The 12,844-nt window shown below is 34.0% G+C and overlaps 1 long non-coding RNA gene across 1 annotated transcript in view; it reads left to right on the forward strand.

Moving 5' to 3' along the window:
- Positions 1-11,713, forward strand: part of LOC127493433 (uncharacterized) — a 30,403-nt gene extending 18,690 nt beyond the window's left edge. Inside the window, exons 2-3 of the long non-coding RNA XR_011390610.1 lie at positions 7,928-8,529; positions 9,872-11,713. This is a non-coding gene — a long non-coding RNA (uncharacterized lncRNA). The remainder of the gene's footprint in view (positions 1-7,927; positions 8,530-9,871) is intronic.
- The last annotated feature ends 1,131 nt before the right edge of the window (positions 11,714-12,844 follow it).

The raw sequence follows: 12,844 nt of genomic DNA on the forward strand, positions 1-12,844 counted from the left end.
AAGAAATCCTAGTCTCTTGATATTTTATAATAGAACACTATGAAAAGGCCACAGGCAGAATCTGTGGACTCAAACACGTAAGATGTTAGTAGAAATCATGTTTGCGAAGAACTCAGCACCAGGATGAAATGTGGGATAATGATTTGCTTGTTTCAAATGTTGTTATCTATCCACTTTCATTTTTTTTGCTGCATAAAAATGTATATATGTCTATGCGGAACCCTTAAAATTTAAATTATTACTGGGTAGGGAATTATTATATATTCTTAGAATTGTATCTATGAACTAAACTGAAACTGTTCTATTTGTATTAATATCACTTTAAAATGAGACTTGTGTTGTCATAAGTGTGCATTTGCTGTGATCCTGAGAATCTAATTATTAATGAATTTTCCCAAAAAAAGTTATTAAGGTAGACCAAGGAAACTATTAGATGTTTTCTCTAATAAAAAAAAACCGCAGTTTGTCATCCTCAAAAAATGAATTTATGAACAAATTCTATTTAGAAGTTAAGGTAGACACTTTGTTCATAGTGAAATGGTACAAAAATCTATAGTAGTAATAAATGTTTAATTATAAAGGGTAATGATGACTACAAGAAACTTGAGTTATATTGTGTGTTACTTGACTGTTAAATATCGACTGTTAAATATCTAGTCTAACATAAATGCAGCAAATATACTGCCATCTCTTCTCTACACACACCTTTTATATTGTCTTCTATCATTTGGGGTAAATTTTACCAAACTCTTGCCACAGACAAGTTACAACCTAAAATTCCCCAGTGTGATTCCAGAATGTCTTGATTAGTAGCTAGTGACGAGTGGCATTCAAAGCAGTTCATGGACACTTTGGGTTTTATTTAGCTTTCCAGTAAAAATTCTTTGTGACCCTGAGTGAAAATGGGAAGTAAGCAGGAATTTTACAGAATAGGGCAAGAGATAGCTGAAGGAGAGCAGGTCACAACTTTGTTTAGAATGAACTTGTCAATGGTAAGAGGGTGGGAGCCAGTTTATACAGCTGTGATGGACACTGTGAGAAAGTCTCTAGGAAGTCAATAAACCCACTGTTTTATACACGGTATAATAGAAAGTGGACTGTAGTTAAAAACATTCCTCATCTCACTTTCTTCTCTATAAAATGAATAGGTTAATGGAAGAAAATTCATGTGATTGTGAGGATTTTCTTTGTTTTGTGAAGGAAAATGATAAACAAATTTCCCTGCCATGCTCTTCACACACACCATAAAAAGGGCAGATATTGGGCATACATTGTTTTTCTCAATGCTTTACAACCTAGGAGTTTTGACAGTTTAATGATTTTATGAATGACTTTATTTTGTACTAACTTTAAAATTTATGATTTTCATTTCAATAGATTTCTGTGGATTCTAAGGAATATTGCTGTTAACAGGAAATTCAAGCTAAACTTAGCCAAAAATTAAATTGTTTCCTGGTATCTTGCCCCTAAATGTACTATTTATTGTTCATATGTATTTCATATAAATGAAAAGGTTTACTGACAATTTAGAACATATATATTATCTACACTAAAAGATAGAAGATCATATTACTCTGGATACTGTAGATCTGTTCTGTCAATATAGTAATCACTAATCATTTGTGACTATTTAAATATAAATAACAATTTTACAAATTAAAACTTCAGATCCTCAGTTGTACTAGCTATAATTCATGTTCTCATTAGCCACACGTTTAGTGGTTGGCACATGAAACAACACAGAATTTATAAAACAGATGCATGATCACAATTTTATTGAACAGCACTCTCATTGTCTAAACTTGCTTTTAGACAAAGACCCTACCCTCCATGAATTGACTGCCTGGTATGGCAAGCTGGAATTAACTAATTAAAATGTTTGTTATAAATTCTTAAGACAAACTGGATGCTAGAAATACAGCAGCAAATGGAAAAAGTATGTTTTATGCAAATGCTGAGTCCATAACGCTATAATTTAATATTTTTCTAAACATAGAATTTCCCCTAGGAGCTATTTCTTCTTTAGAAGTCAGTATAAGACAATAACTTTAATAAGGTTAACTATCAGTTTGTTGATAGGACTCCACGTAGCCATGTCAGTCTTTAAGCAAGTTCCAAATATAATAAGAAAGAAGCACCCAGATAATTACCAACAGTTCTTGGGATGGACCTTGTTCTCTATTTCCAAACTGTTATGTGAAATTCATTTCTAAAGCACATGTGAAAGCAGGAAGGAAGATGAAATGATTCAGAAGTTGTAACCCACTGAGCGCTCTGTACTGCATATCCTGTTTATTATGCCGCTGAGTATTGGATGACTGCAGAATTCCAAATAATTGAGGACAGAGGAGTTGCTGTGAAGTAAATTCCCACTGAGTGGACAGAAGAAATGTTAACCTGCTGCAGCACAAGTATATCCAGCCTCAGATTTGACAGCAGCAGATTTACCTGGCATGTAGCAAGACAACATCAGGTGGCTCTGTTTGAGGTAAGACTCCATGCAGCCAGAGAGATGAAGAGACTAAGCCACAGAATGTGACGAGTCTTAAATGTGAGTGTCTGGCTAAGCTTCTATTTGTTGGCACAAGGATTACCTATCTCTCACCCGGAGATTTAGTTCCACCTTTACATATGCATCATGATATTGTCAATGACATTTAGAGACAACTTCCGAACACCTGAAAGAGAGTACACTTAATTAACGGTTTGATAGAATTATGTTCCTTGTTCTTTAATGAGTTATTTTAGATTGAGGGAAGGATATGAAGCATTAGAAAGGGTCAAAATTAAGTTTTAATTCTACTCATTGTTTCATTTTCTTTGATCCGGAATTTCTGTGTGCATGGAATTTGCACAGTTATCTTAATTCAAATTGATTCCAGGAATGCTCTAACCACAGAGAACAGTGACATCACTGTGAATGCCCTGTGCTTTATACCCTCCCATGCTCTTACTCACAGTCCATTTCTGGAATGCTATCTAATCCTGCAATTTTTTTATCCATCCTTCATGGTCAAACTCAAGTACCAACTCCTTTTTAATTCATGCATTCCCCAAATATTTGTTGGGTGTTCACTATGTTCCATGCACATCTGCAGGATTGGGGAAATTGGTGAAAATAAGAAACGATTCCTTGCCTTCATGAAATATAATGTATTTGGAAGAAGCAACAAAAATATGAAATGTATAGTGTTAAAGACAAGACTGTATTACTTGAAGAAAATGAATGCAGAAAGAGAAATGTGAATAAGTTATCTTAAAATGGTAGTTAGGGACGGATCTCTTCAGGAGAGAACACTATTGAAAATTTCATGATGAAATGAGCTATATGATATTTGTGAAAAGAGGAAAGATATCAGGCAAAGGTAACAGGAAATTTTCTGTAAATCAGTGCAAAATGAAAATATCAAAAAGCAGCAGTGGTGAGCATGATGGAAGTGAGGGACGAGTTTAGAGAATGAGGGAGAAAACAGGGGAAGTAGAGCATTGTAGGGCTGTGGTGTGGTGTTTAAACGTCGGACAACTGAAACTGTTGGAAAATTTGAGAAGGTAAATGACTTGATCTGTTTTAAGTTTGGAAGAGCATTTGACTGCCAAAGGGTGAATAGATAGAAATGTCAGGGATAAACTAATGGGTCAAGAAAAAAGATGTGATATCAGTTTATAGGTTATGGAAGTAGGTAGGTGGAAATTGATGAGGGTTTAAATTTAACTGACAGGGGTAGGCATTATGAAAATGTTATCAAGTTAAAGTTGAAGGAGGCTAAAGTACTTGATGATATATGGACTATAACATGGGAGCAAAGTGTAGGCATGCAGGAGAACTCATAAAGTTTTGGCTTCAACAAGATGAATGCAGCCAACTAAGGAAGGAACAGGTTGGGTATGTGTATGGTAGGGTGTAATATAATGAAAGAGACATTTTAGCTAATAAAATTTTGAGATATCCACTAGGGACTGGTGGAAATGTCACGTTGATAGTTGGGTACATTTGTTTGGAGATTGAGATTAATCAACACATTTATGATTCTGAAAGCCAAGGGATGGGATGAGATTACTTAGAGAAAAAGTGCAGAGAAGAGGTACAAGGACTGAATCTGTGAGCCCAATATCATATAGAAATTGACATGAAAAGGAGTTACCAAAAAATAATGGTTGTTTTTAGTAATGATCTCATTTTATTTTTATGTCATGTTTTCCTATTAGCTTTATTAATGACTTATTTTTGTATCACAAATATCCCTCTCTAAGCTTATCACATGGTATTTTCTCAAATATCTCTATGGTAATTTTTTGTGCCTTGGCTTAGAAAACTTTGAAAATGTATTTATGGGAAAATGCTAATATTATTGGAAGACAATGATAATTTAGTCCTCTGTAAATAAAATACTTTGACTTCTTTCCCCTAAATCCCCTATAATAATACAGACACCTCAGCTAGCATTATATTTGTTGTTAACTCATTGAGTGTATACTTACGACTCCTTCATATTATGTTACTTCTTTTTTCTTTAAAAGCCAAGCTCATTTTCCATCACCAATTTTATTTCAATCACTTCCATGATAACATTTCATGATAAAATGCATCCATTCCAAATGCATACCAGCTTCCATAAGAACTTACAGTCACAGTCCATTGGTTCAGCGAGCCCTAGTTTAAGTTTACACATTCAACTGAACACTATAGGGTCTATAGGCTCTCTGGTAGCACACCTATGCCTGCAGGCAGGTATCTGCAGATGATTGGCTTCAGGTGTTTGCCTGCAGGAGCTCATTGAAAGGCAATGCAAATGAGGCCATTTTCCCTAGCAGAAGACATTAACCTGCAGGAACCTTGTAGGCACAGGTGTATTTTGGGACCATAACTGTGTACTTCTTAAACATATGTAGAACATTATACATTAATCATAAATACTAGGTCAACAAAGTAAGGAGTACTCAATAAAGTAGGTGAAAAAGGACATGAGACACTATGTAGAATGATATAATTAGAGACAATGTTTTTGTCTTCCTCCCTACACTGTAAACTTTATATTTGCCACCATTCTAACTTGTATTCTGCCACGATTCTAAGAAAAAGAAAATTAAGTATATATAAACACACACACACATATATATATATATATAAAGGTATGTTGATAAATGAAAATATGAGAGTCAAGTAAAACTTATTTGAAATCCTATTATTTTAAATAAAAGCAAGTCATTAAATTTATACTAAGCCACGTAGGATTCAAAACCATATTTTGTTTCTGAACTATACCAAGTTCTCAGTACTAAATTCTAATAATCCTAGAAGGTCATATTGACCTACAAATCAGAATAGTAAGGAAAAGAGTTTTCTACATTTTAGATTTTAAAAAATTGTTGGAAGTTTTAGTTACATGTTATCAGTGAAGGCACAGAACAAACTTACCTTCTTTCTAAGTAATCACTTTGTGGTGAACTTTTCCCAGCCAAGAAACCCTACAATGTTTACAAAGTATGTACTTCATCACCACACAGATGCTGAAGTGCTGCCTTAGGGACTCAACATGTGCTTATCTAAGTTTCTTATCCCTACCTTCACTTACATCGTAATTGTCCTTATACTAAAAAATGTATTCTCTGTTATTACATGCATGCTCTCACCTCTGCCTTCACAATATGTGTTCTTATCGAATGGAACTGTATAGCAAATTCCCAAAAGTAAACTTTTTCTGAATATACAATGGAGTTGAATGCATGTGGTATACTTGAGATAGATCCAAGACAGGGATGGTGGGGATAGCAGAGAAGTTACAATGCTTTATGCATATCATTCATTATTTCAAATTGAAACATATATGTGACATTTATAGGGGATTTAGCTCTGGTATAATTTCATATGCAGGTGGGTGCTTAATAAATAATTTTTGATGTTGGGCCAAGAATGTGCTGCATATAGGATTTGTGCATATGCTCCATGATATTAATGATAAAACATATGTTTAAAAACATTTGCATGCAAGCCTGGGACATATTGCCTCCATTCTTTACTGAACATCTCCTCCAAAAAGGCCTCCTCATCTTGAAATAAAAACGTTTCAAAATCTAGAAACGCTCCTCTGCTGTAGTTCTACTTTGTGCATGCCAGTAGTGTAACCTTCAAAAACATAAGTCTGATATTGTCTGCATTGCTTAAAAACTTTTAAAGCAACATGGCACGTGGGCTGTTCACACTTTTACATTCTCATCCTATTATGCTTTTCCTGGCTTGTTTTTACTATCTCCCACCCACCCTATTAAGCAGCTATATTGCTCGCCATTCTCTGAACACATCATGAAGTTTTCCCCTGCCCTGCTCTTTTTAGTACTATTTAATCAGCCTAGAATGTGTTGTCCAAACTTCTCTGCATAGTGAGCAAGACTCAGACTATATCTTCCTCTAAAATGTGTTCTCATTGAGGGTGCATCCCAGATTTCCTGACCTTCTAGAACCTGTCCCATTCATCTCAGCAGACCGTTCTAAGTTGATTCTCTTTAAAGGTGCTCACAGCCTCAGTGGCTTATCCTGATGGAGTGTGGAATATTGTATAGGCAATGGGGAAAACTACGTTAATGAATATTCTTTAGGAGATTTCCCTTCTCTTTAGCTCATTCTGGGTACTCCATTCTACCCATGTTTGTGAGTGTCTGTGTGTGTGTGTATAGACAAATGTTGATACGAAAACTTTTAAATTTCAGAAATAATACATTTTGTCGGAATATTTTAAACATTAAAATTGCACACAGTAAAATGCAGAAAATATATAGAGAAAGTAGACAATTATTCTATGGCTTCACTTATCTAATTCAGAAGTGAATATCTTAAACAGCTTGATGCACATTCTGTCAGATTTGTTTTTTCTTGGTACCTTCTCAGATATAGAAAGCCAATTTGAATTTTTGAGAAAAATATGTCTTTTAAATACACACCTTGTTTTTATCAAGTTGGGTTCTTCTGTGTACATCAAAGCAGCCAGATATAACTTATATCTTTATGTCTTATATAAGATGCATCATAAACCTCTAATGCTTGCCTGGATATGCTTTAAAATATTTACTCTTTTTTGATATTTGGCCTTTTTTTCCATTTGTTTATCATAGCTAAATATGCTCCAGTGTGTTTCCTTGTATATATGTCCTTTGTTATTAGGGACCTCCAAACTAGCATCCACCTAATTCAGTTTTAGAGTAATGAGAGACATTAACAAGGAAAAACGACAAGAGTAAACAAGGGAATAGCAGAGACTGATGAAACATATACAATGCTAAACAAATTTAATGTATGCCTTCCATATCTAAGCATGATTATACAACACGATCCATAAATATTAAGTATCAGAGTTCTCATTCTGCTTTCCAGTTTCCCTTCATCTAATTCAGTCTTGGTACTCCTTTGTCTGCAGGACTAAGAAACTGCTTCTGATCAGATCTGATCTGGAGAATCTCTTTTCCTTAATGTTAAACCATAGAGAATCTCCCTCCACCTCCCCCATCTTTTTATTTTTTATTAATTCCATGAGACACCTGTCCCACACCTATCTAAACTGGAATAACTCTTTTTTCCATCCTTCCTTCTTTTCTCCCTCTCTTTCTTCCTTCTTTATTTCCCTCCATCCTTTTTCTGTCAACTTTCTTTGAGGTTCTTATTGTTCATTAAAGGTTATCCTTCATTGCTATGTCACTCCTGCTCAGGGGCTAATTGTAGAGTTTCTAGTTACGTTGTCTAACATAGCGGCCTGTCTGCAATGCATCATAAAACACTAGCGTCTCTTCGTCAGATCGTGAAGGTCGCTATCACAGGACTTTGACCTGTATTTACGTCTCTAACCCGTTTTATTTCGGTGGGCACCCACTGTTAATTTCTATTCATGCTGCTATTTACCACGTGCAGGCAGAAAAATAATTCTCTTTTTTTTTTTAGAAGGAAGAAGAGCTTCCAGAATGGGAAGACCCCGCCAGGCCGATCCTTGGGGAGAATCACTATACTACACCTCTATGGCCATAGAAACCTCTGCTTTGACTATTTATCATTTCTCACCACACGTTGCAGGTGTTGACTGAACTTGTGTTCACACTATATCGTCCATGTGGTCACATGTCCTTCTCCCCAGCGGGAATGCTAGTCACTTGTAGGAAGGACAAATTCAATATCATTCCCCTCTCCTGGGAAGAATACTTCACTCAAATTACTTATTCAGTCACTCTTTGATGGAAGAATTCATGTACATCGGAAGGAAGTTCTTATTAAAGACGAAATATTTTAAAATATGCATTTAAATCTTATTTAAAGGTATTGATCATATTGATTCAGTTAAAATTATATTTTTTGAAAGGAGATATGTGCCATATCTACGGAATTTTATTCTCAAATTCAATGTCTAAAATTTTTTCATAAGGACTTGAATAATGTCTTCGTTCAATGTAGCTTTTTTAAAAATGAAGAGGAGAAGAAAGTTCTGGAAACACTTCTTTCTAGGAAGTATTGAAATCCAAGGGCCATTTTTTTAAACCTCTTACACAGAAGTAAGCTTTTTTTTTTTTTTAATGTGCATGGAAGAAAAGTTACAGGCAAATTAATATTTGGATGAAATAATTCTTATTTGGAAAAAGGATACTGATTATGATTCAACTTGAAGAATAATTTTCCCTCATCATAATTAGAGCTTATTCTTTACAGTTATGTTCTTTTTCTTTATCTTAGAAGATAAATTAGAAGGCAGCTAGAAGGGGCAATCTACAATTTTGTCACAACCAACTGTTCAGCCATGTTCTCTGTGAATATGTTGACCATCTGATGATAGAATGAACCTATAATAGAGGCAGCAAAGCAAGAGGCTGTTCAAAACCTTCATTTTCATTTTGCTAGTTGCCTCAGCTATACTTCTGCAAATAATTATATTTCTTTGTAGGAATAATTTTGCCTGTCATTGCCCCTAACAGCTTTCTGTAAATGCACTCTTTGAAAAAATGGCTGGAAATGATTTCTAAAACCATCTATACAATTCCTTTACCTCAGAACCTGAATGTACTGTTGCCTCTTTAGAATAAGAATAGGTAATAGGGAGCATAGTTTTCCTAGAATTCATTCCCTTGGGTAAATTTAAGAGCAATGCATGTTTCACTTTCTAGAATTTACTTCTAGTCACAAATAGTAGTTTTTACTATATAAAAATTCTTTCCACATCCACTTTGTATATTTAAAAATTTCCCATTAAACATATAGGTGACACTTCTGTGCTTTTGTGCAATCACCAATTAATTTACTCTCACAATCTTCTTTTGTAGCTTTCTCAATCTCATTTTTCAGGCTAGTAAACTGTGTAAATGGAAATTTCATTATGCTCTTAAATCTGTATATGTGTAATACATAAAAGTTGTTACCCTCATATAAATAAAAAAATAAAAAGGAAAGATCAACCTCCACATCATCTACATAGAATATTATATGTAAATTTCTACTATGATTAGCTTGTCCAGAGAACTACTAAGATTTTTTTAATTCATTTTCATCATGCTGATTGTAAATAAAATGCAACTAGAGTCTTCCATGTCTACCTAAAGACATATGACCCACTGAAGTTCATTCCTAGATGACTGGCATTTTATATTGGTGTATGTATTTACAAAGTATTTCCTTTCCCTTTCCTCCTTTCATACTGGAAAATGAACAGATGTAGGAGTATAATATGTTCACCAAATAGTATTAAGTCTAAAAATACCTGCAAAACATATTGGAATAACAATTTTTTAACCTTCAACGCAAGTATTTTATCAGTAGGTAGGAATTTTCAAAATAGAAAGCACTTACACATCTTTTTTTAAGTATTTTTTTAAGATTTATTGTATTTATTTGAAAATGTTACAGAGAGAAGTTGAGACAGAGAGAGAGAAAGAGAGGTCTTCCATCTGCTGATTCACTCCCCAAATGGCCGCAACAGACGATGCTGTGCCAATCAGAAGTCAGGAGTGAGGAGCTTCTTCCAGGTCTTCCTCGTGGATGCAGGAGTCCAAGGGTTTGGGCAGTCTTCTGCTGCTTTCCCAGGTACAGTAGCAGGGAGCTTGATCGGAACTGGAGCAGCCAGGACTCGAACCATCATCCATATGGTATGCCAGTGCTGCAGGCTGGGGCTTTAACCCTCTGAGCCACAGTGTCAGCCCTGCACTTACAAACTTTAATAAAGCATGCTTATTTCCTGACTAAAAGAATTCACCCAGAATTCACTCCATGGAATTACACCAAAGTGGTAGACATTGAATTGTCAATTTTAGTTGATGTGTTCATCTATCTCTCCCTTGCTATGATTTGATAAGTAAACAGCATTGTATTAATCAGAAAGTTAGTGGATGGAATTAGATAATAACTTTGTAAGAGGAATGGATGAGTTTGGGGAAAATGCATATATTCATATCTGCTTAAAATTGAGGTCAAAATGTCTAAATAAATCTATAAATTAGTTGTCAGTTCATATGCACTAAACTCAGAAAGAAACCATTTAAGTGAATTAAATGAATATAACTTAACAAATCTGGAAATGTATTAGAAACATTTTTTCATGAGCAGACATTTCATATCTATACATCCTTATGCATAACCTAAAAACAACAAGAAAATTCTGAACCTTAATTCACTGGGGTAGTCCTATTGAACCTGTTCAGCGGTTCTGTTTACTTCAAATTTTACTTGTTGCATACTAATAAATATCATTTGAAAGTCTAATTCCTAGCCAGTTTTTATATTCTAGTTTATGGAACATATTTGGAGGGTTAGCACTTGAAAGATCATTATTAATTCATCATATACTTATTAATTTTAATCAAGAGTTTAGAAGTACTTCCCACTTTCTCTGCATTTCTAACTCTCCAAAGAGATTCATTGTGTGGATTCATCATTAATACATTTTATGATCTACTCAATTTGTGGTGATAGAATATTCAAATTATAAGTTTAATGTAAGAAAATCATTAAAGTTTTTTTTTATATTTTTTCAGTTATCTGATCCTTTAAAAACAGTACATACAAGGAAATTTTCTTCTTCCTTCCAAAAGCTTAAAATATTTGAGTAAGTTAAAAGGATAAATACAAATTCAAAATTTTAGAGCTGATAATAACTTGTAGTAAAGAATGAACCTGGTAAAATTATGATAAGTTATAGGAATAGAAAATCTTGCAATGTTGAATGGTTGAGATTTCCAATTGTAAATGCTTCTCATAAAGGCATTTTAAAATTACTTTGCAATTTTTAAGATTTGATATCTCAGTTTTATTTTTAAAAAGTATTTTTAGTTAGATGACAGGAAACAATTTAACTTATGATAGTTATACCTTATTAGGAAACGTTTAACCATTTTGATTTTCCAGAATGATTGATTTTTTTAAACTGTAAAGTTAAGAAAGTGAAAGAAAAGTAGTCAGATCCAAATTGTAAGCTTTATTTGTCATCATGTGATAATTAACCTCATTATGTTTCAACCTCAGATATCATTCCCATTCTATAAGGTTCATTTTTTTTTTAAGTTGCTAACATAACATCTAGGATTTAGACATGGAAAGAAAAGGAAAATAATGAGTCAATGGAAAGGAATGTCTCTAAAAATACCCATGTATTCTTCAACTTCTAACAATGCTGCCTTGAGTTGAATGCTATTGTCTAATAAAACTATTGAGAATTTTTGGAGAAAAAATTTAAAATAAATGGCTTAAACTGTATCATCTGAAAATTCTGTTTTAATTAAAATTTGTGGTTTTCAATGTGACATTAGGAGAATCGTTTCAGCAAATTAATGGTGGGTAGAAATAGTCTAGTTCATTAACAAACAGTTCTTCAAAACTCTGGAGAGATCCTGTGTGGACAGTAGAATCTGACCTAAAGACATAGCCGCAAAAGTACGTGGATTTAGAAGTAGATGTCAAGTATTGTATTATAATCTTACAAATGGACACATGTCTTTGAAGACTCTGTTATTTTACAATGAGCAAATAGTATAATTCAGATAGATTAAAGAGATCCCTATTTGGGGAACTTTTTAAAAATCCTGGTAAATAAGTTCTATCTAGGTACAGAATTACGCTATTTCCTTGCTTGAGATAAAGCATGGGTATCAGTCCAATCCAATAAGGAAAGTTCAATTTTTTAATGGAAGAATGCACAAGTTTAAATCATCATAAAGATAAGTGCCCATTCACAAGTGTACTTGGTTGTCTTGGATGCTTGTCTAGTACCTGTGCTCTAACTTCTAAATATAAAGCATTTTGAGTTCCATTGATTTTGAAAATATATCCAATCCCTCTGACATATAACTAAACCCTTTCTTAGAAATGATTGGCAGCTTGATTTTCAATTTCACACATTTCAGAGGGAAATCAAGTTACTTTTTCTTAAACCATGCATTTTGCATGAACTTATGCATTTAATTTGTTATGCTGTTTTCCTGCTTCTTGGACACAAATTCAGCAGGATTTTGTTTGGTTGTTGATAATGCTGCTTTGAATTTTGTTGTCTCAACTACTGATGTATTGTGATCGGACAATGAATACCATTGACAGGATATATGGAATTTGTTGTAGCTTCACACAACACTTTCTTTTTTTAAAAAACTGATTTATTTGAAAGTCACAGTTACAGAGAGGGAGAGATAGAGTGAGATATCTTTTATCCATTGGTTCACTCTCTTGATGGCTATAATGGCAAATGCTGAAGCCAAGTGGAAATCAGGAGCCAGGAATTTCATCAGAGTGTTCCAGGTGGGATCCAAACACTTGAGCCATCCTCCACTGCTTTTACCAGGCCATTAGCAGGGAGCTGAATCAGAAACGGAGCAGTCAGCACTGGAACTGGCA

Source organism: Oryctolagus cuniculus, chromosome 7, assembly GCF_964237555.1.
Source record: "Oryctolagus cuniculus chromosome 7, mOryCun1.1, whole genome shotgun sequence".
Taxonomy (NCBI): domain Eukaryota; kingdom Metazoa; phylum Chordata; class Mammalia; order Lagomorpha; family Leporidae; genus Oryctolagus; species Oryctolagus cuniculus.